Source organism: Plecotus auritus, assembly GCF_963455305.1.
Source record: "Plecotus auritus genome assembly, chromosome: 12".
Lineage (NCBI taxonomy): Eukaryota > Metazoa > Chordata > Mammalia > Chiroptera > Vespertilionidae > Plecotus > Plecotus auritus.
In genome coordinates this window covers 7,752,217-7,774,947 of record NC_137778.1, presented here as the reverse complement: position 1 = coordinate 7,774,947, position 22,731 = coordinate 7,752,217, and the positions used below count along the sequence as shown (strand labels likewise).

Genomic DNA, 22,731 nt, shown 5'->3' with positions numbered 1-22,731 from the left:
AAGAGAACTCAATCTAGTCGATTGAGTTTTGTTTCCCTTCACCATTCTTTTATTACCCTCTTATTTCTTTCAACATAGTAAATATATATTTTAAATTTCCTATATACAACCACTCTACCCTGGCTGGTGTGGCCCAGTGGCTAGACTCGATGGCCCCTGCACCAAAGGGTTGTGGGTTACAACCACTCCAATATCTGCAATTTTTGTGGGTCTGGTCTGTGAAATGTTATTTCTGCTCCTCAACTTCACTGATAACCAGGGAAATACAAATCAAGACCACTAAGAGATACTATGTACACCATTCTGATGGCAAAAATGAAAAAGTTTGTCAATACCAAGTACTTGAGAGGGCGTGGATCAACAGCATTTCTTACACTTCACTGGTAGGGGCTAAACTACTTCAAATGTATTGGGAAACAACCTGTCACTACCATGTAAATTTGAATATTCATATACCAAGACCTAGCAATTCCCTTCCGAGCTCACTACCCAGGAGAAACTTGCACATGCGCACCAGAAGACATGGCCAGGGATGTTTGTGGTGGTGCTCTTCACAACGGTGAAAAGGCTGCTAGCCTCACCAATGGAACAGTATATAGCAGTGAAAGTGAATGAACCTCAGGATGTCATTCCAAAGCATCCAGTATCCCACTCAAGAGGGAGGCATAAATCTTGGTCTTATAATATTGAATGAAAATAAGCAAGCCCCAGAAGACTTTGCGTGGTACATATTTTTAATACAGAATATAAAGCAAAATGAAATAAAGTATTTGTTTAGGTATACATGTTTATCAAGAGAATGATAATCACAAAATTCAGGATAGTGGCTACATTGGGTGAAGAGGTGAGGGGACAGGATAGAAAGGGCACATAGGTGGATGCAAGTTATGGCAGTGATCTCACTTTTTGGCTTGGGGAGTGGGGTTCAGGTGTCTTCATTAGGCTACTGAAATATATAAACTGCACCTGAGAAGGGAAGAATGTGATAAAGATAGAAATGAGAGAGAGAGAGAGAGAGAGAGAGAGAGAGAGAGAGAGAGAGAGAGAATGAGAGAATAGGTTTCCACTATTTCTGCCAGCAACACTTAGTAATCAGCATGATCAAAGACAGCCATGGATCTACCGAAAGTTAGCAAAACTCCTTTAGATGAGAACTTCTGTCAACTTCATGGTCCAAAATTGTCATTTAACTACATAGTCAATATACTGCGTTGACCATATCAGCCTAATAAAAAATATCAATCTACTTAGAAATTCTTATTCTAGCGCTGCGGTGGAGGGAGAGGGGGAGTAAGGGAAGCAGGGAGCAGTACACAAAGAAGGTGGGGAAGCTTGGCAGCAGCTGGGTCTCCAGCTTATTTTGGGGGGGGGGGCGAGGGAGGCAGAAGAGAGGCATTGCATTTCACACTGGAGGAAAACTCAGGGGTTCAGCAACCGAGGACACAGGCCTCTGGCATCCAGAGTACAACACCCCTGGAAGAACCCAAACCTCTTTCCACCGTGACTTCCTGGGCCCTAAAACCGACACCAGCCTCCCCCCCCCACCCCCCCACTCCCCCCAATACTGGGAGCTCTGGGCTGGGAAGGCCCGAGACAGCAAGAGCGCCTCCCGCCCTCGGGAAGTCCCCCTGGGGGAAGTCCCCCTGGGCCTCGATCTCCAGCTTCGTCCCCCTCCAGCCCCGCAGCGGAGCTCCCCAGGGTGCAGGTTGAGACCTGCAGGCGCAGTTCGGCTCCCCGCGGCCCTGGCCCGGCCCGGCCCGGCCCGGCCCCGCCCCGGTGCAGCTGCGGCAGCAGCAGATCCTCAGCCCTTCTGCAGGCTGGCTCTGCACCGCAGGCAGAAAAGGCGGCGGCTGCATCGGCCAGCCAGGGATTACTCACGGAAGGGCCGTGACTCAGTCGGTCCAGCAGCCAAGCCGCCCTCTCTCCCTCCCTCCCAGGACCTGTCCTCCCCCGCCACACCCCAGGGAGGAATCTCCACGGCAGCCTCGAAGGCTGGGACCCGCCCAGTTCTCACCCCGCCCTTCACCTGGCTCCCTCAACACACCAAGAGCAAAACCCCTGAGGTTTCAGGGCTCAGCGACCCCCCCGCAGTTTCCTCCACGCACCGGCCCTAAGCCGTGGTGCTGGGAACAAGGACTCGCCCGCTCCGTGCTTCGCTCAGCACGCGTGCCTCCTAACAAAAGATCAGAGACCAGGAACAAAAACGGGGGTGATTCCGGGATGTTAGCGTGAAAGATGCTGTTTACATCCGGTGGTCTGTTCTAACGCAGGATGTCACAGCATATACAGGCGGAGTGATCTCATTAGTCCTCGCTCTGCAGTGCTGGGAGGACAGGGAGGCAAACTGGAGGGCTCCCCACTTCGCCTATGGAGAACCTGACCCCTAGAATAGAGGGTGAGACTTGGTCAGGTCCCGCATGAGGCACCGACCTTGTGGTTTCCTTGGCCTCGATTGGTCTGGTCTGTAAAACGAAGGGCGCTGAGTTATGGCCCCTTCCAGGTCTATGCCTTTCAGCCTTCATCAAACATTGGCTCATCTCAGCATCCCCAGGGACACCGGTGAGCCCTAACAATGTCCTTTGTTATATGGTGCTTTAAATCCCCCAAACACTTCCATTTGGATTCCACACTCTCCCCCTAGAATAGATTATCCTAATATCCTTTGTGGGTAGAGCCTAAGACCATCGGAAAACACAGGTATTTACATTACGATTCATAACAGAAGCAAAATTACAGTTATGAAGTAGCAACGAAAATAATTTTATGGTTGGGGGTCACCACAACATGAGGAACTGTATTAAAGGGTCACGGCATTAGGAAGGTTGAGAACCACTGTTCTAGGGTAACCAATGTGATAATGAAGAATCCTCTGTATTCATACATTCAAAGCATCTCCCTGCACTTTTCTCATCTATCTCTCTAAGATGGCCCAGGAAGGAGGAAGATGCAGGGATGAGACCTCTCTGGGAAGGAGGAAGGTGCAGGGGTGAGACCTTCCTGTGGGCCAGGGGACAGACTATGGGCACCGAGTGGTGGAAAGCTTTTTGGAGTCACACACGAGGTAGTACCAGCTCATGGATGAACCCAAGACTTTGTGTTCCAGCCCTGGAGCCTGCACTGAGCATGTGCCAACATTCTTTGGACAAGCCAGTATCTGGTGGAGGCCAACAGCACTCCCTCTCGAATTTATAAGAGCTGTTTGGTGCAACCTCCAAGAGGCTGGCACTTCAGGATGTCATTCCAGAGCATCCTGACTGCTAAGGGTGCTGAGTCATCTACCACAAGCACGGGACCCCTGTCTCTGTCATACACACTGGACCCTGTCTTTGCCCCCAGCCCTACATTTGCTAACTTTTTTTTCTCTCTGCACCTCCCTGCTTTTATTCTTGATCTTTTTTTAAAGTATCTTTTTTTTTTTATTTTGAAGGTACATTTATTAAGAAAGGTATATTTCTTAATATACCTACTCACAGGTTGCTGGGGACATGGAAACAAGGAAGGGCTTAGCAGAGAAGAAGCAACAGGAGAGACCTAGGTGGGGCCGCTTTGGTTCCCTAGAAATGTTACAGGAAAGAAATGAGCCAAGGAAAGGCTGCTTTAGCTCACTGGAGAGGCAGAGAAAAGGGGGCCTTGGAGACAGGTTTGGGGGGTTAGCCCAGGACGAGCTGCCGCCACCCATTGTTCCCCTGGTTGCAAGTCTCGTGGGGTCCCTTAGACTTTAGGGGATTCCCTCCTGACTGTGGGGGAAGAAAGGTGCAGGCGTGTTCCCCAGATGGAGAGCGCACCTTAAAAAGTATATTTTCTTAAAAAATATACTCTGCCTCTTTCACACATACACATCCCGGAGAACAAAGGCAGGAAAGCCTCCTGGTTCTAACCAGAGGCCAGGCTAAGAGTACAAACCCAGCAGGAGTCAGCCTCTCTGACATCCGGTGGATCTGCTCTGATGAGTAACTCTACTCACAGGTTCATAGAGGGATTATTTCGGGGGTTCCACGGCTTCTGGAAAGCCTGGCTCTTAGCTGAGCCTGCGTAAAAGCCACTTGGCATTTTTAACTCGCACTTCAAACACAGGTTGGCCTGCACCTTCATGTGGGACCCAGATGCCCAAAGGGAGGGAAGGAGCTTTTAAAGGCAGTTCAAGAGCTCCAAGCTCTCTCCCTTCTCTGATCTCTTCACCCCACACGCAGACCTCGGCGCTCCACCCAGGCTAGCTCCAGACAGTCCCATTTCATGACGAAAGCTGCAGGCTTCAGTATCATTATTTCCCTTCTAAAATCACATTGACCTTTATCCTCTGGTTGTCTGCTGTTATTGGATTCCATAACCATGTTTGGGACTGACTGGTGACCAATTCCTTATGATGCAGGAAAACACTCATGATATAGTACTGGTTAGGAAAACATCTGAATAAAAAAATTCAATATTCGCTCTGTCCGGCTAGCTCAGTAATCAAGCAATGAATGCATAAATAAGTGAAACAACAAATCGATATTTCTCTCCACCTCTTCCTTTCTTTCTAAAACCAACAAATAAAATTTAAAAACAATTCAATATTCAATGTGTTTCCAATTGATTAAAACATGTATATACTCACTCACAGATACAAAAGAATAAAAGGGGCCCGGCTGGTATGGCTCAGTGGTTGAGCATCCACCCAAGAACCAAAAGGTTGTGGGCTTGATTCCTGGTCAGGGCACATGCCTGGGTTGTGGGCTTGATCCCCAGTAGGGGTGCGTGCAGGAGGCAGCTGATGGATGATGTTCCTCTCTAATCGATGTCTCTATCTCTCTATCCCTTCCTTCCTCTCTCAAAATCAATTAAAAAAAAACATATTTTAAAAAAGTAAAATCTATAATAATAAAAGTGTAATATGCTAATTAGACCGGACATCCTTCCGGACAACCTTCCAGATGAAGCTGGGGTTGTGAGGGAAGCCCAGGTCCCGGGTGCCGGAGGGAAGCCGGTGCCAGCGGCCGGGGGAAGGAAGGCCTACTCTTGCACGAATTTCGTGCATGGGGCCTCTAGTAAGAGAATAAAACGGAACATACCAAAATGTTGTTTTCTCTGGACTTAGAGAAATCTTACTTTTTTCCTTTACGTTTTTCTGAATTTTCCAAACTTTCTAGAAAGATCTTGTATGGAAGCAAGAGTCCAGACTCGAATTTAAGAGACTTGTTTGATTTCCACACCCCCCACTTAGTAGCCGTGGAACCCTGGATAAAATATTTCCACTCTCTGAACCTCACTTGCTTTTCTGGGAAAGACCAGGAATGACACCTGCTTTACAGAGCTGTCCTAAGGAGGAAATGAGGTCATGGAATGTCAGCATTTGGCATGGTGCCCGATAGATAGTAGGTGCTCCGTACATGTTAGGGATTTGTTTTTATGTGTTGCTTTACACTCAGGAAAAAACTGAAGACCTGCCTAGCTCAAAACCCACCATTCAGATCAGGGGCGGGGGCCTTTTTCCTGCCAAGAGCCATGTGGATATTTATAACATCATCCGCGGGCCATACAAAACTATCAACTTAAAAGTTAGCCTGCTATCATAATAATAAAAAAAGAAAAAATGTTAGCCTGCTATATTTGGTCAAACATTTAATTTAACTCACCCCTAATGCCTTGGCAGGGCCAGGCCAAATGATTTCATGGGCCTGCAGGCCCGACGTTCCCCACCCCGGATTTAGATGAAAGAATACCAGGGAAACACCAAAAGTCATGCCATGTCTCTGAAAGTGACCGGGACAAGAATCATCCTAATGGATTGATTGCAAAAGCATGGATGGACCTAGAGGGCATCATGCTAAGTGAAAATAGTCAGAGAAAGACAAATGCCATATGATTTCACTTATACGTGGAATCTGAAGAACAATATAAGCAAGCAAACAAAACAGAAACAGACTCAAGGAACAGACTGATGATGGGCAGAGGGGAAGGGGAGTGGGGGGCCAGGTGAAAAAGGTGACGGGATTGAGAAGTCCAGATGGGTAGTTACACAATAGTCCTGGGGGTGTAGGATAGGAAAGTGCAGGATAGGAAAGAATGTCAATGATATTGTAGTAACTGTCTATGGTGCCAGGTGGGTACTGGACATACCAGGGGGAACTCTTTGTAAAAGCATATGATTGTCTAACCACGATGCGGTACACCTGAAACAAACACGAAATAATACTGAATGCAAACTGTAACTGAAAAAATTTATTTTTAATTAAAAAAGAGCCATCATAATGTAAACTGGGGTTCAGACGTCAATGTCTACATGACAAGGGGAGGGTGTCACATGAGGAGAGACGACTGAGTAATGCCAGGCCGATGAAAGAAAAGAGAGGCTCTTGGAAGAAAAAAAAAAAAAATCACAGGGCTAGATCAGACCCCAGAATAAACTATAAAAAACAAGACTAAGAAAAGTATACACCAGTTGGTGCTGGAGAAATCTTGAATAGTTTATGTACACATGGACAAAACTGTTTTTAAATTTTGTATTATTTTGAAACTTTGCCTGTCTGGGGTTGGGGCGCACTGGCCATCCCCTCTGGCTGTGAGGGCTCGCTAGTCTGGGCTGGCAGTGTGCTGACCTTCGCAGGTTCCCTTCCTACCCAAGACCCCCTTTTCGGTGAGGTTTCTGTGAGGCCTGTGAGGTGTGCATCCTGCAGCTTATTGGCTTAAAACGTACTCTCCTTCGGTGCGGTCTCTTTGGGGGCCATTTGGGAGAAAGAGAAACCAATAGTGCAACTATTTTGATACTGAAAATTAACAAGTGTCCTTTTAAAATAAAGAACCAGTTCCTCCAACCCTCAAAAAAAAAAAAAAAGTATGCAACCCAGAAGGTATGAAAAGACAGAGGGGTAGGCAGGGGATGCTCTATCTGGATAGGGTAGAAGATGGCAGAAATGCCAGGGCTCAGAGAGGATGAACCAAGGAGCTGAGTGGGAAACAGCTCTGACTTAAACTGGGCACAGGTGAGCTCCGGGGAGTCAAGGGACATTGGGATGGTCTGGCCCGGGAGCTCTAAAGTGCAGCTGTTTACAGCAACAGGTGCCATGAGATGAGGCTGGACAAAAGAAAGAAGTGAAAGGGGAATTGCCACCATTGCCAAAGTCAAACAATGGAGCCCCAGCCCTCTCCCACCTCCACTCAGTGCCCACACAGAGTCACACAGAGGCGGTCCCAGGGAGCCTCCCAAGCTCCCAGCGGGGGAATCCAAGGAGGGGGAGGTGGGTGAAGGCGGGACAGCCCTCAGTCAAGGGCTCAACAGTTCTTGGGAGGCCAAGTCCCTAAGCAAAGTCTCCCGGGGCACTGACCACTGTGTCTTTATACAACCCAGTCACCAAGGTCCCAGGAAGATCCCCACAGTGTCTGCCACCCAAGTGCCCTTGCCTTCACTCTTAGGAGTTTTATTTTTTTCCATTGTCAGTTTGCAAATTCAAATGCCTACTGGGACCAGACAGGCACAAAAATAAGCAAAGCAGGCTGAGCACTGTGCGTCAGGGACAGTCCCTGCTGACCACTGCCCTGAGGAAAGGCAGGCTGATACTGTCAGAGCTTCTGGTTTTTGAAAAGAAGCAAGAAATTTGGATTTCTATGTGAAATTTTATACCAACTATAATTAATCTGCAGGGCTGTTTGGCTAGGAGGAGGCAGAGAATTTGAGAGCTGAAATGTCCTTGAAGTACATTTAGGCCAAAGTATTCACTTTAAACATGAACAAATTGAAGCCCAGAAAGGTTCAGTGATTTCCCAAAAGTGATAAATGGTTCAAATCCCAGGCCCCTCACCTGCCAAGCTAGAGCTCATTCCTCCCGGCCACCTGCCTGCCACTAGGATGCCTTTGCACTTACTCAGGCATGAGGTGATGGAGTGCTGAACAGGGATGGTGACCCTGGGAAAGAAAAAGGTAAACTTTGCTGTGCTCTGCACTCCAGTTAAAGAAAAATTTCTATCTGCTTATTGTTATCCATCCATCCATCCATCCATCCATCCATCCATCCATCCATCCATCCATCGCTTATGGATGATCACTCTAAGAACCCAGGACTGTGCTAAACACTGGGTATGCAGAGATGACGAAGGCACCACTTCTCCTTTCAAGGAGCTCACAGGCTGAGTGGGCTGGGCTGATGCCACAGCCAGAATTCACCAGTTGACACATCTTCATTAACCCTGCTGCCTCAAGGCCTGCTCACATGAGCTCTCAGCTCATCGCCACACCCTCACTTCCTCTGAAAGCATCTCCCATCCCTGAGAAACTGCAAGGGGGCTGGAGAATTTCCCCCACCCCAAGAGAGCCTGGAGCACTTAGGTGATGGATCGGAAGCAGGAGCAAGAAGAGGGACCCAACCCAGCCACTCAATGCCAAGCCCCTTCCAGGGAAGGCAAGTTCCGGTTCGTGCATTGCCTCGGCCAAGCTGTCCCTAAAATTTCTGTGTGGGTGTGCGCTGGGGAGAGAGGAAGTCCCAGACTGGGACTCCCCTGGCTGTGTGTCCAGTGGCCTGCTCAATTCTGATGACAGCTGGTGGCTTCTCTTAGGGACCAAATAGTGATCACATCCTTGGGCCCCAGTTTCCATAAGCAAGTGGAGCTCATCACCCAGTGTGGTTTTCTCCATCAACAAGAAACTTCCCTTCCCAGCAGTGGCTGTTACAGCATCTGCTCCTGGGGGAGGAATGCAGGGCAGGAACAAACAAGGCGAGGTGGGTGCAGCTCCGCACCTGCCACGCTGCCTTATCTTGCTGGGACTCTTGTTGTGCAAGCATCAAGCACAATCCCAGAGCTGGCACTGAGGATAGCCTGTCATGTGGAAATGATGGAGTCCCCAGGGCCTCGGCAGGCCCTTGGCAGCAGGCTGGGGCTTCTGGGCCTTTCTGTTACTGGGGGATAAGCGACTATAACCCTCTGATAAAGGTGTCAAGCCAAAGGTTAGCAGAGAGTAGGTGGGCAGGTTTGTGCCAACATCCATGGAGAAGGAAAAGAGAAATGGAAGGATGGAGGAGGAAAAATAAAAATTCAACGAACACTTATATGGGCCAAGCCCTTGGAACATGTATCACCCTTGATATTCATGTATTATCCTCATTTTCCAGAGGAAATGGAGTCTTTGAGGTTAAATAAGTTGTCCAGGGTCACAGAGCTGGCCAGGCAGACTGGAACTCAGTTCCACTGACTCTCCCAAACCTGTGCCGTGATAGAAACCACGTGGCTGGGATTGGGAAGGCTGGCTGGGAGACACAGGGAACTGCTATAGAGAAAGGCACCGGGAAAGATTCAGGATTTGGTGAACTCTCACCCCTGGGGCTGAAAATCCAGTGGAAATTGGTGGTTTGTTCCAGTGATAGAGGACCTTGGCATCCTGTTTCCTCTTCTCAATAAGTGGGTGATCAATCCAGTGTTAGGGATCTCTCCTTTCTCCTGCTCCCCTCACCGGCTGAGTGTCTGTGTTTGGGGTTCTAGGGCCATACTTTCCTTGACTCCTCCACATTGAGGGACTGTGCCTAATGCCCCCCATCAGAGTTGACTAGGATCAGAGGCACACCCAGAGGCACGCCCCTACATATTTCAGTGGCCCCTTTTCCAAGGCCTAGACTATTACTTTTTCTTCTCTGACCATGGGAAGCCCAGGCGTGCAGATGAGATCAAAGCAAAATACACTCAGAAATGTTCTCATTGAAAATTTACTATGTGTCAGGGACTGTTACAGGTGCCCGGGGCACATCAGTGAACAAAAAGAACAAGATCCTTGCCCTCATGGAACGAACGTTCCAACAGGATCAAAGTAAAATAGTCTTTCCCCTCCCTCCCTCCCTTTTTTCTTTTTTCTTTTCTTTTCTTTTTTTAAAGAAAGAGCATGGATTTTAGTGTCAGAGAAGGCCTGGGTCAAATAACCAACCCTAACCAGCCAGATGACCTCTGGGCAAGCTACTTAACTCCCTGAATGTTAGCTTTCTTATCTGTAACACACAGACAATAACGTATTGTAGGGATGTTATAATGATTACAGATAATGCATATAAAATGCCTGGCATAGAGCAGGGTTCAAAATGGTAACCTATTTGCCAAGTCCACCTAAACCCACATATTCCAGGACAACTCACATGGCCTCTTATTTCTGCAACCAGGGCACCATCTCCATGATTTCTTAGAGAGTCAGGTGAGGTGAAGAGCATACTTGGATTTGAATCCACCTAAGGTCAAGAAATTTCCCCCTAGAAACACCTGCTCCCACCATAGGCCCTGATGAAGGGACAGGCCTACTCCCCGCTAGCAGGCCATAGACAGCAGGGGTGCTCATTGGACCTGGATGGAACCAGCATCTCCTGGCATTTGGACTGACAGACTGAGTTAACTTAGCCTGGAGAGGTAAGTGGGAAGGTCACACAAACTTGGCCATGGAACCTGTGGCTTGGTTAACCACAATGGATGCTCACACGTGGATATGGGGGCAGCGAAGGGGAGAGTCTTTGTGGCTCTACAGATGGCACAGTCCACATAGGGACTCTGCTTCCCACACTTCTGTGATGGTTCTCTGTGACCTCCCAGTCAAGCCCCTTCTACTTTCACTTCTTTGAGTGGGTATCTGTTCTTACAACCAGCTAATCTCCAAGACAAATCTTGTACCTGTCTCAGAAGGTGGTTGTTGTGACATAATTTGAAAGCAGCTGGCATTTAGTCGACACTCAATAAATGCTGTTGAAGCTCTCCCTTTTCTTGTCAAGCAGTCAGTCACTTAGCAATGGAAAGAGGAAATCCATACATGGGCTGGGGCAGGGTAGGATCTCAGACTTATGCTTTATGAACATCTTTACTAACCTGCAAAAGGAAGACAACACTAGCATTAACTTCATTATTTCCTAAGAATATTAAATGAGAAATCTAAACCTAATACCTAGCACATAATGAATGAAGGTTAGTTAGCTCAGACAATCACACTGTGGTTATTATTATTTAAGATGCAACAAGAATTGCATTGTTGATCTAGGTGAGGAGGGAAGACACGGTAAGAGCAGGCTCTGGAGGGGGGGGGGTGAGGGCCTGGGGCTGGGCAGTGAAGAGAAGGGCCTGAGGTGAGAGGGCAGCACACAGACCTAGCACGTCAGCATTCATCTCACCCCCAGATCTCACTGTCTATCAGGACACTCTATAGGGTACATAATGGAAGGTGATATTATACACATTTTATAGATGGGGAAACTGAGGCTCAATAAAAGTGTGTATAATATGTACCAACCGAATCTAAGTCCACTCTTTTATCCTGCAATACTACACTGCCTCTGGAAAGTAGGGCAAGGGGCCAAAACCAGAAGTAAGGATTAAAAGAGAAACTGAGGGTTTCATTCCAAGGTCCCATTCAGATCCCTTCTGGGCATCCCAGCAGACTCAGAGGCCCCAAAATATAAGCAGGGGGGTCAAAATCAGGTAGCACTGGGGCGCCACCCCAGGGAAAGATATACCAGACTAGCTGAACACCCAGCTTCAGCACCAGCAACAGGCCCTGGCCCGGGAGAAGCCTGGCTCTGGCAAAGGGCAAGGGCAAGTCCTTCCTTCACCACCAGGCCACAATCTCTTGGTAACCTAGGGGCTACCCTGCAGTGGTCTCCAAGGCCCCTCCAGTTCAACTGAGTATGGAGTCAAGGCCTTCTATTCCTGAAGTCAGGGTTCAAGTGTTCTCTAGGGACACAAGTGCAAGTTCCTTAGAACACTGCTCCTGTCAGGACACTCAGCCTGCGGCTGGAAGTAGGCATTCTTAGCCACTCCCTGCCTCCTGGACACCACGTCTCCTCAAAGCCTAGCACAGCGCCTGACATGCAGTTTGAATCCACGTCAATGTGTGTTGAATAAACAAATGAGCAAGCGGATGAATGACAGGTTGGCTCTGGCAATAAAATCAGCCTGTGTTGTCGCATGATAGCAACCTCGCTCTGCTGACTCTTAGCCCCCAAATCAGGGCTCCACAGCCACCTTAGTCAGCTGCTGAGGAAGAAATTGGTCAGAGTGCTTGCCCTCCATACTTCCTCTGACCTTTCAGAGAAGCTACACCTGAGAAAGGGCAGGGGCACGGGTGCCCAGGCAGGAGGAAGGCCCTGCCCGGCCTTCCCACGACTTCTGCACCCTCTCACGACTCTGCTTCTCTGGCTCAGGGCTCCCTGCCTGAGCGGGGCTGCAGAAGGGCCACGAGAAGAAAAGCAGCTCCATTGGGAGCTGCACAGTGATGCGGGTGGTGCCAAGAGTGTTTCTCCTCTGCATCTTCTCGTGTGCTAATGACCTTAATTGTTAATAATAGCAGCAACAACCCCGGCACAGAACTTATGGTTTCTAGCATCTTTCTTCCCAAGTGCTTCTAGCACATGACCTCACGCCATGCAGCATCCTTGCAGGGGCTGGAATGGTTCTCCCTCTGACATGGGTAGAGAAATTGGGGACCGAGGAGGTCTGTCGTTTATCTAGGTCACAAAGTGATACACTGATGGGGTCGGGGGCCCACTCCATCTCTGGCTCAGGTTCAACCTTGGGCAGCTCACCAAGTTTCAGTTTTCTCACTTACAAAAGAGGGAAATTGGACCATTTCTTCAACTCTATCCATCTCAAATGCCCTGCCCCAGTCCCTGCCCCCAGCCCAAAGCCTGGTGACTGACATCCTCTGTACCACGGTCTGGATGCAGCTGCACCTGTTCCAGCATCCTAACAGAATGTCCTATGATGCCTCCCACAACGGAGGCTGTATTACACACGGCGGGGAGGAAACATCCAGATGTCACCCTAAGGGTCCATGAGCACCAGGAGAGCAGACAGCAAGCAGGCTGCTGAGGCCAGATGCCATCCTGCCCTGGACACCGGTGCTGGCTCAAAGACGAGGTGGTCCAGTGGGGGGTTTGGGTGGGAGGGAGACAGCCTCCTTCACCTGCCAGAGAATCTGACTCTCCATGATGCTGAGTGTCCTCGACCAGATGCAGCAGCACAGCCCTTGCTCCCAACCCCCCTCCCCTCCCCCATCCTCTTCTCCATCAAATCTGTCCTCTCTCCTCATTCATATCCTGTTTGGCAAGCACCTCCTCCAAAAATAACTTTCAGGTGAGCCCCGCCAACTTCTGGTCTCCCTATTCCCACAACACACCTTGGCTCCCAGCATCATGTGTCCCCGTGCCAGATGAGGCCTTAAGGGTGTGTCCCTGCTCTAGTCTGCCACTAGACAGGGGGAAGAATAGGATGAATATTTTCTGCTGCCTCCTTTCTTAGGCTCCTTCATCCTCAGCTCCTAAAATATGAAGCAGGGCATTCAAGGCGCTCGGATAGTGGACTCCAAATGGCCAGCACTCTCCTCTCTACCCATGGTCAGCAGCTCTGGCCAGTTACCAGAAAGGCTAATGCTGGGCTCTCAACCAGAGTCTGGACAAGGGCTCAGCCAAGGTGTCTACTTCCAGGGCCAAGAGAGGGAAGGCAGACTGGCCTAGCCGCTGGAGACTTTGCCCCAATTTTTTTTTTTTCTTCAAACCCGACCCACATTTCAGATGAAAACCTGCTCTCTGCATCCCGTAGCATTGACTGGTCCCTGGTTCCCAGTGGCTAATCATACTAATATCAGATCGAACCATATTCAGCTGTCTTTTGTGGGTCAAAAGTGGTTGCATGTTGGCAATTTCATCTGGCTGGACCTAGGGACTATTTGGGAATCATGATCCCTAGGAGACAGTGAACACGCTGAAGGCTTGGATCTCTGTATCTCCAGCCAATCTTTCTGTTTCTGGCTTAGGACATCGTGGCGTTGTGGCGTTGAAGCTACCGAGTAGGCACTTCTCAGCTGAACTTCCAGGCAGGTGAGATGGGGAGTATTAGTACACGTCCTACCCTTAAACCTCAAGGGTGGCTGCCCACAAGGCAGAACCTCTCAGGTCTCCTTTGGTCATCCCCAGTAGAAAGATGGAACTTAACTACAGGCTGTTAGATGGTGCTAGAGTGACTCAAACTTTTTAAACAGGGGGCCAGTTCACTGTCCCTCAGACCGTTGGAGGGCTGGACTATAGTTTAAAAAAAAAACAAAGAACTATGAACAAATTCCTATGCGCACTGCGGGCCCGGGACGAGTCGGCTGCTAAGCAGGACAGGCAGCGGCACCCGGCGGGCCGGATAAATGTCCTCGGCGGGCCGCATGTGGCCCACGGGCCGTAGTTTGAGGACCCCTGTAGCTAGACTCTATGACCACAGGGTGTGGTTTAGGCACTGAGAGCACGGCCTCTTGGTAGAAAAGGAGAGTCTTGAATCAGAAATGCCTGTTGTCCAAGCTCTTCTTCACCAACGGCCCGGGTCTGGGTCACAACGCAGCCCAGATCACCAGTTTCCGGACTCCCAGTCCCGTGCTCTTCTGGCAGTCCTGGCAGCACCGGAGAACAAACTCCTCCCTGTCTGCCCCCTTCCGACTTCCTGGCTCCCACTTTTCAGGCTCCCTAGCAAGACAGAAGGGGAATTGACTGAAGGATCAATAATAGCCCTCTCCTACGTGAAAAGAGCCTGAGTCACACTAGGCCTGGCCCCGGGGTTTCCAGGGAGAGGAGAAAGAGAGAGATGAGCAGTCCTGGAAACCTGATCTCTCTCCAGAGCTGGGCTGAGGGGGTGGGGGCAGCATGGTGATTTGGGTCACAGACAGTGCAGGTCTTTAGGCAGCTTTAGGTCTTGCTTAACCCAGGCTTGAAATATCAGGGCAGGCACAGCTGGGTTCTCTCCAAATCACTCAATTATAGAATTCAGAAAGGATGTCTCTGATGGATTCCTTGGGAGACCCGCCCCCCCCCCCCCCCCTCAAAAGGCACGGTGAGTGATTCTAGAAGCCCTCTATGCCTAGGCTTCCTCAGCTGGCCCAGGGGATGGGAGGGGGTGGGGTGGGGGGGAAGGAATGCCAGCTCCCACTTGGTGCCCAGGGGCCCAGCTGGCCCACCCATTGTGCCCAGCTGCTTCCCATCTGGAAGGAAAAGCCTGGTGTTGGCAGCAATGGGGGTGAGAGGGAAGACTCCCAGAGGGAAATCACATTGTCAGGACACCCCTTGTGTGTGCCAGGTGGGGCCGAGGGAGCTTAGTGGGCCAGGAGTTTGGGGGATGAGTGAGAGCAGTCTAGGAATGTAGGAGTCCTTCTTGACATTGATTTCTCTCCCCAACTTAGCGAAAATTTCAAACCTGAAACATTGGAAACGTAGTACAATAAACAACTCAGACCCTTCACTTTGATCCACCAATTGTTAACATTTTGTATGCTTTCTCTTCATGTACACACACACACACACACACACACACACACACACACAAACCTTTTTTGCAAATTTGAAAATTACTTACAGATACTTTGCCCCTGATACTTTTGCATATTCTCTAAGAATAAGGGCAGTCTCCCACAAAACCACCATCATTACCATGATCACATCTTAAAAATTTAACAATAATTACATGCTACCTAATGTCTATATGAAAAATTTCCCAGGTGTCCAGGATGTCTTTTGTGGCCTTGTGTGTGTGTGTGTGTGTGTGTGTGTGTGTGTGACCCAGAATCCAATTAAGGTTTATGCAATGCATTTTACTATAATGTCTCTTTAGCTTCTTTAAATCTAGACCAGTTTCTGTCTCCTCACCCTCTCCCCATAACACAATTTTAATGTGTTTTTATGACATCTACTTCCCTGAAATCTCGGTCAGTTGTCATGTAAAATGGCTCACAATCTAGATTTTTCTTTTGTCTCCTCATAATTAGATTCAGGACAAACATTTTTCATAAGAACATGGGTGATGTGGTTGGAATTCTAGCATATCAAGAGGAATTAATGCCAGGTGATCCCACTAACAATGTCTGGTTACTTGGTTAAGGTGGATAGCGCTGACTCTCTGTAAAGACGGGTTTTTCCTTTCTAAGAAGTAATCCACGAGTGATACCCTGAGACCAACCTTGTTCTCAGTGGGATTAGCATCCATGAGCAAGCCTAGCCTGAGTCAGCTATTATACTGGGGGCTGCAAACTGGTTAAATTTCAAATTCTGTCATTACGTCTACATTTCATTAGCTGGCATTTATTTGTTAAGAGTTTTCCCTCCCTGCTCCATTTCATCTGCCAGAATAGACACGTGGAATCTTTTAGTCTGTGTCTTGCAATCTAGTAATGTTATTCTCCTTGATGCTCAATGTGTCCCAAATTTGCGCAGCGGGACCCTCTTGAAGCCAGCTCCCGTGTCCTTTTGTCATGAGCATGCTCTAGCTTTCTGCATAACATGACTCGCGTGTAGTTTCCCAGTCCCAGACCAGAAGCCAGCCATTTCTCCAAGGAGCACTACTTTCTGTCACTGGGCAGTGGTGCGTAGGAATGAAAACCTGGGGTGTGTGCAGTGCTACTGTGCAGCCTTGCTTCTACCCTCTCCCAGTGGACAGACCTAGGGGAGACATAGAGAAACACAGGGTTCTTCCCCACCTTTCCCCAGTCCATATTTTTGTCTCTCTTCTTCCATAGTGAAACACTACTTTTTAGTAATATCAATAGTTACTCACTTGATCTATCCCTACAATAAACAAAAAAGTTTCCAATTTATGACATCAATGACATGACCAATAACAGACCTACAAAGGAAAGTTTAAGATTTTTTTTTCAGTTCTTTCTATCCTTAGAATATATATTCCATTAGAATATAGAGTCAGTACTAAAAAATTAAACTAAAAAGTTACTTGAATTACTTCTTTGCTTGTAATCAAGTTGATATACAGTTAAGTTCATTGCTTCTGTGTGGTCAGCTTTAGGGTTTTTATTTTTTTCTTTCTTTGGATCTAATTTAATTTGTGAATATGTAAAATATTTACCAAAAATAAAAATTGCCTGGCCCGGCCGGTGTGGCTCAGTGGTTGAGTGTCGACCTATGAACCAGGAGGTCATGGTTTGATTCCCAGTCAAGGTACATGCCCAGGTTTCAAGGCAGCTGATCAATGATTCTCTCTCATCACTGATGTTTCTATCTCTCTCTCCCTCTCCCTTCCTCTCTGAAATCGATAAAAATATATATATTTAAAAAATAAAAACTGCTTAAAAAGGTATAATCAGTAAACTTTTACTTCCATTCCTATCTCCTTTACCTTGTTCCCACCCACCCCATAAGGTAACCATTTTAATTAATTTGTGGTTTGCCTTTCCTCTGTGCATGTGTGTGTGTGTGTGTGTGTGTGTGCATGTATGTCCGCAAAAAAGTATTTCTGCCACTTTCTCAACCCAAAGGTGTTATACTACATGCATTCTTTTGCATCTTGCTTTTTTCATTTAATAACTCATCCTAGAAATGATATCATATAAGTCCATAGGGCTCCTTCCTATTCCTTGTTTTTGGCTTCACAGTACTCCACTCTATGGATGTACTGTTGCTCACTCAACCAGTCTATTAAAGATGGGCATTGGGTAGTTTCTAATGATTTCCTATCCTATTACAAATATGCCTCAGAGGATCACCTTGTGCATATGTATTTTGAAATTGTGAATGTGCATTTTTCTGGATAAATTCCTAGAAGCTGGACTGCTGGGTAAATGCTTATGTTGTTTTGTTAGATATTGCTAACTTCCCCTCGACAGGAGTTGTACACCTGGCATTGATTTAAAATCTAGGAGGTGTTCTGAGATGAGAGTTTCTCTGAGCCAACCTGAGAGTCTTTAACCTTCCCACCAATAACACACTACCCCAAGCTCCCTCTGTCTTGCAGAAGGCAAGAGCAAAGGTCTCTGATTCCACCCCAGTTCATCCTTCTGAATTTCTGTACTTCATTTGGAGAGCAGAGCAGAAAGAAGTGATGAGGCTGAAGGGGTGAGGAGAGGCAAGAGAGCAGGGGACCCGCGCCCCGTGACATCTATGTTCTTACCTCCCTGTTCTTGCCTTTGGCCTCTCCACTATGCCCCAACACAAACTGCCTTTGACAGCTCCTCCCCTGACTGGGCTCTGGTTCTAACTAGATCCTGCCTGGTTTCCCTCCTCAATCCACCTTCACGTGGGCCGATCACAGAGGACTGGGGCAGGGTGGAGGCATAAGTCTAAAGCCCCTGTCATTTTTGTTTTAACACGTGTAGAGGAGATAAGTCAGTGGAACAAGAATGGCTCATACAGCCCTGACTGGCTTGGCTCAGTGGATAGAGCGTCGGCCTGCAGACTCAAGGTTCAATTCCGGTCAAGGGCATGTACCTTGGTTGCGGGCACATCCCCAGTAGGGGGTGTGCAGGAGGCAACTGATTGATGTTTCTCTCTCATCAATGTTTTTAACTCTCTCTCCCTCTCCCTTCCTCTCTGTAAAAAATCAATAAAATATATATTTTTTAAAAAGAATGGCTCATACAAAGGAAAAAGCAGACAGAGAGATGCTGGGAGAGGAAGCTGAGCCCAAAACATTCCACACAAGCCCCTTGGACTCCAGCCCCAGCACCTGCTTTATTGCTATGACCACTCTACAGAAAGGGGAAATGAGTGGGGGAAAGGATGCCCTACCAGTTTGAGGGGGCCCAGGAGTTCTGTTTCCTTGTGATCCAGAAGCCTTGCCTTTCTCACCCCTCCCTCCTTCTCACCCCTACCACCAAATAGCAATTGGGGAGGACAGGAATCAATGCATATCTGAGGAGCAGGGAACTGAAGGGAGCCCTGTTTAAGGGATAGGCTCAGCGGAAGAGGTCAGAGGGTAGGAAGAATTCACCCAGGGAAGCCAGTGAGGCCCAGGGTAGGGCATTCCTCTTCAAGGTCAAATCAAACACCTGGGTCACCCTAAGCCAAACATGCTTGGGGACCAAGAATGAGCACCTTCCTTTCCTTCCTGCAAAGCTTGGCGATCTGGAATGCCCTAGATCAGTGGTCAGCAAACTCATTAGTCAACAGAGCGGCAAACGGCGGCTTGTGAGCCGCATGTGGCTCGCGAGCCGCAGTTTTCAGACCACTGCCCTTGATGGACAGGGCTTATCCATGTCTTTGGGTGCTGGTCAAGGCCAGGAACATAGAATACATGAGAAAAGGGGCCAGGGAGGTTACTGAGAGAAGCTAAATTCTTGAGTAGGAGACAGTTTGCTGCCGAATGCTTGAATGGCTGACAGGTGGCAGCTGGTTCAGTGCTGGGTCAGCCCAGGCCCTTTCCTCTCCTCTCAAGACCCTCCAGTGTGTGAGAGTGGGGAACACGAAGGCTCCCCATACCCTTGCTTAGGAACTTCACCTCCCCACCACACCACCACACCACCTTACTTCTTCCAGCACTCACACCGAGGGAAACTCTTAACTGCTCTACTTTGGCCCTCCCATTTTGACTTTCTTTTGACACCAAAGACCATAGAAATCTGACTAATCTGACTCAGCCACTTCCTCCCACTATTACTGTGGAAGCATCTGCCTGGGTGAGGTTGATTCCCAGGCTCCCCCCAAATGCTACTTGCTTCTTCCAACAAACATTGACCAAGAGCTTTTTGCGCTTTTTACGCTTGGGCACTGTGCTAGGTGCAGGGAGTCCCTGAGGCTAAGGGAGTTTCTCTCTCATCGGAGTTTGTGCTCCTTCGACTTGACCTTGAATTTAGCCTGGGACACGGAGGTGGACACTGTAAGGGGAAAGGACTGAGGCTCTCTCCTCGGCGGTTCGGGGCACCTTCTGCACCGAGAACTCGGATCTAGGCAGAGCCGGGGGCGGAGCCGAGGCGCGCGGGGAGCCGGCAGCGGTGCAGGCGGGCGCAGAGCCGCCAGGGAGGGGCAGCAGGTTCGCAACGAACAGGATCCAGCCCTGCAGCCCCGGACCCACTGCTCAAGGCTGCGCGGGAGCAGGGACCTCAGAGCACGCTAATAGAGATCCCTCCTCAAACCTACCAGAATCTAGCCCTAGTCAGAGAACTGAAAATAGGAAGGTGGGCTGCGGGAATGGTGGGATTACGCCCAAGAGGGAAGGGCGTGGGGGTGGGGAGCGTCATGATTTAGGGGGTGTACCTTGGCAAGATGGTGGCAGAGAGGATAGGGCTTCCGTGCAGGAGCAGAGAAATGGACCCCCACCCTCTTGCTGCAGAACAAGGGCTGGATCCTATCTTGGATCCCCTGCCCAACGGGGAAGCCCTCATTCCCTCTGGATGAGGGAACAGCTGTTCGGCTTTGGGGGGCAGTCAGGTCAACCATCCAACACCTCAAAATGAAAACTGGCTCCTATTGTTTCCTGGCCCCATTTAAGCTCTCCTCCCAGTCCCTTCTCTCCAGTTTCTAAGCTCGTTTTAACTAACACTGCTCCAGCCAAACCAGCTGGGGCGGAGGGCAGCTGCTTCCTCTCCCCCAGCCTGACCCCCACACGTGTGTGGGCTTCAGGACCAGCCAACGAGGGAGCCTGGCTCACTAGCCCTCCGAGCCACCGCCTCTTCCTGCCTCCTCCTCCTCCTCCCAGACCTTCCCCACCTAGTCCCTCCTGACCCCGAGGCCCCTCTCCACGGCCCCTCCCCAGGGCCAGTCCCGGCCAAGGAAGACCCCCGTCTCTTCCCTTTTTCCAGGCAAAGAGGGCTCGGAGCTCAGGGGGGCTGGAGGGACACCTCCATGTAGGAAGACCAGAAGGGGCAGCTTTGGGAGGGGCTCAAGGAGGGAAGGGAGGACCCTAAGAGCGGTGGATAAAATAAAAAATAAAATAAGAAAACAGCAGAGGATCTCCACCCAGAGGAGGTGGCGCAGCAGAATGGATTTCGCTTCCCCTCCCCCCAGCGGCGTCAGTTGAGGGCCAGTGAATTTCTTCATCTGACATCCCCCCCAACAGGCCAACCGGCGCCGACGTCGCGTCTGCAAGTTATTGTAAGTCCAGTAGGAATGCCCAGGAGGGAGCTGCCTCTGGCCAGCAGTGTGCCCACTCGCTCCCAGGATGTGGCCGGCCCCTCCCGCGCCCTCCACACCCAGCCGAGGAGAGCGCTGGGTCCTTCAAAGAGATGGAGGAGTGTGGGGCTGGACTCACTCTGGGGAGGATGCCAGTCAGCCTCCTCCACCCCAAGAGCCAGCCAAGAATGTGAGTGAGCGTGTGTGAAGGGAGGGCGGGAGGGACAATCCAGCCTTAATTTCTCCCTCTTCAGCCCCAAGACACTCAGGGACACTCCTCCCAAAGACGCCTACGACCAGACCCCCACCGCGGAGCACCCACCAGCCCCCCCTTCACCAGCCTGGAAACTGCAAACTTTCCAACGTCACCTCCTCCCCTTTCTTCCCTTTGGGACCCGAGCTACACGGGGCGTTGCCCTCGGAGACACTCGCACAGTTGGTTCTTGACTCTTCGCACACAGTCAAACAACAGCGGCGCAGGGAACTCTCAGCTTTTCCACGGCTAATTATAGACGTGAAAGTCTGAGGATGTTTTGCAAGTGGCAGAGAGAAACTGCTGGGGTTTCTCCACGAAGCCAAAGACATTTAATTTGTGCACCCCTTCCTCATCCAACTTCTCCCAGCTTCCACCCTCCACCCTCCAGTGAGCCCATCTCCCAGTCCCACAGCAGCCCCTCCTTCTTGTTGCAGATTTCTTACTCTGTTCTTTTTTTTTTTTTTTTCTTTTTTCCATCTCTCTTTGGGGCTTTCGAGAAAGGGAACAGACGCGGAAAATATTTTTGCAAGTTTTCCATTCAGCGGCTCATTCCCAAGCCAAGGGGGAAGGGGAGGGCAGGAGCAGATGGGGGCAATGAACTGTTTTTTCCAAAAGCTCCATTTGGGTGTGAAAAAGACAATCCCTCCATTTCCCTACCCCCACGGCCCAGGAATGACAAAAACTAGGAAAAGAAAAATAAGTCACTTGTTTGCTTATACGATTTCTCAGAACTGAGTCTAGGAAGGAAATACAGTATTTGACAAATCTGTACGTACACACACACACACACACACACACACACACACACACCCCAAACCCAGTAACAAGAAATATGCCAGGAAGAGGAAATTCAGGGAGTTTTAGAAGCCAGTGAGAGGAAAGAAACAAAGTTTGCACATCGCGAGTCAATTCATTCTCTGCAAGCCTACCTCTCTTTCTTTCTAGCAAAGATCCAGGCTTCTGCAAGCAGGACTCGCCCTCCGGGTGTCCATGGACAGGGTAGGGAGGGGGTGACCACTGGTCTCCCCAGTGAGCAGCCACGCTAGAGATGCCGGCTGGCGATCTTGCCTTTTTTTTTGCCGCGGCCAGGGAGCGGGCCGGTCTCCTCCGCCGGCCCTCCCGCTGGGAAGGACCTCAGGTTCCTGGAAGCAAATACTGCGGGGGAGCTGGGCGGGTGCCTCCGGTCTTGCTTTCCTCGGAAGGATGGTTCCCCAGGAAGTTCGTGCCTTCCCCTTCAATCCCCAGCTTGGATGGTCTCAACAGCAGAGCTTTCTTAAGAAAATGCTTGTCATGGCAACAGCTTCGGCCAACTCGGACCGACTCCAGTCCGCCCGCTCTCCCCAGCGGCGCGGGAGGAGAAGGGGCGGAGCGCGAGCTGCGAGGGAGGCGGGACTTGGCGCGGGGCCAGCCGCGCTCCGCCGTTAAGGTGGCCCGGCCGTGAGCCGCGCTGCTTCCTGGTCCGTCTTAAGGGGGAATGGGGGAAAGGAAGGGGAGGAATCCTTCCTCCTGGGGGTGTTCTCGCTGCCCTGGCTCTCTCACTTGTTGGGAGGAAAGTAGGTGGGGTGGAGGTGGGGCGTGGATGTGGGTAACAGTGTTCAACCGTTGCTGGGTGGAGGGAAAAAAGGAAGCTTCTGCAGGCGGTTGGCTTCCTGCAGCTCCTAGGGGCCCCTCAACCTCTTA

General features: G+C 49.8%; 1 protein-coding gene across 4 annotated transcripts in view; it reads right to left on the bottom strand.

The window, feature by feature from the left end:
* Positions 1 to 22,405, bottom strand: part of ATP2B4 (ATPase plasma membrane Ca2+ transporting 4) — a 95,460-nt gene extending 73,055 nt beyond the window's left edge. For all 4 annotated transcript variants that reach the window (XM_080648727.1, XM_080648728.1, XM_080648725.1 and 1 more), the window contains exon 1: positions 21,981 to 22,405. The gene's annotated coding sequence lies outside the window, so the exon portion shown is untranslated. The remainder of the gene's footprint in view (positions 1 to 21,980) is intronic.
* Positions 22,406 to 22,731: the final 326 nt, after the last annotated feature.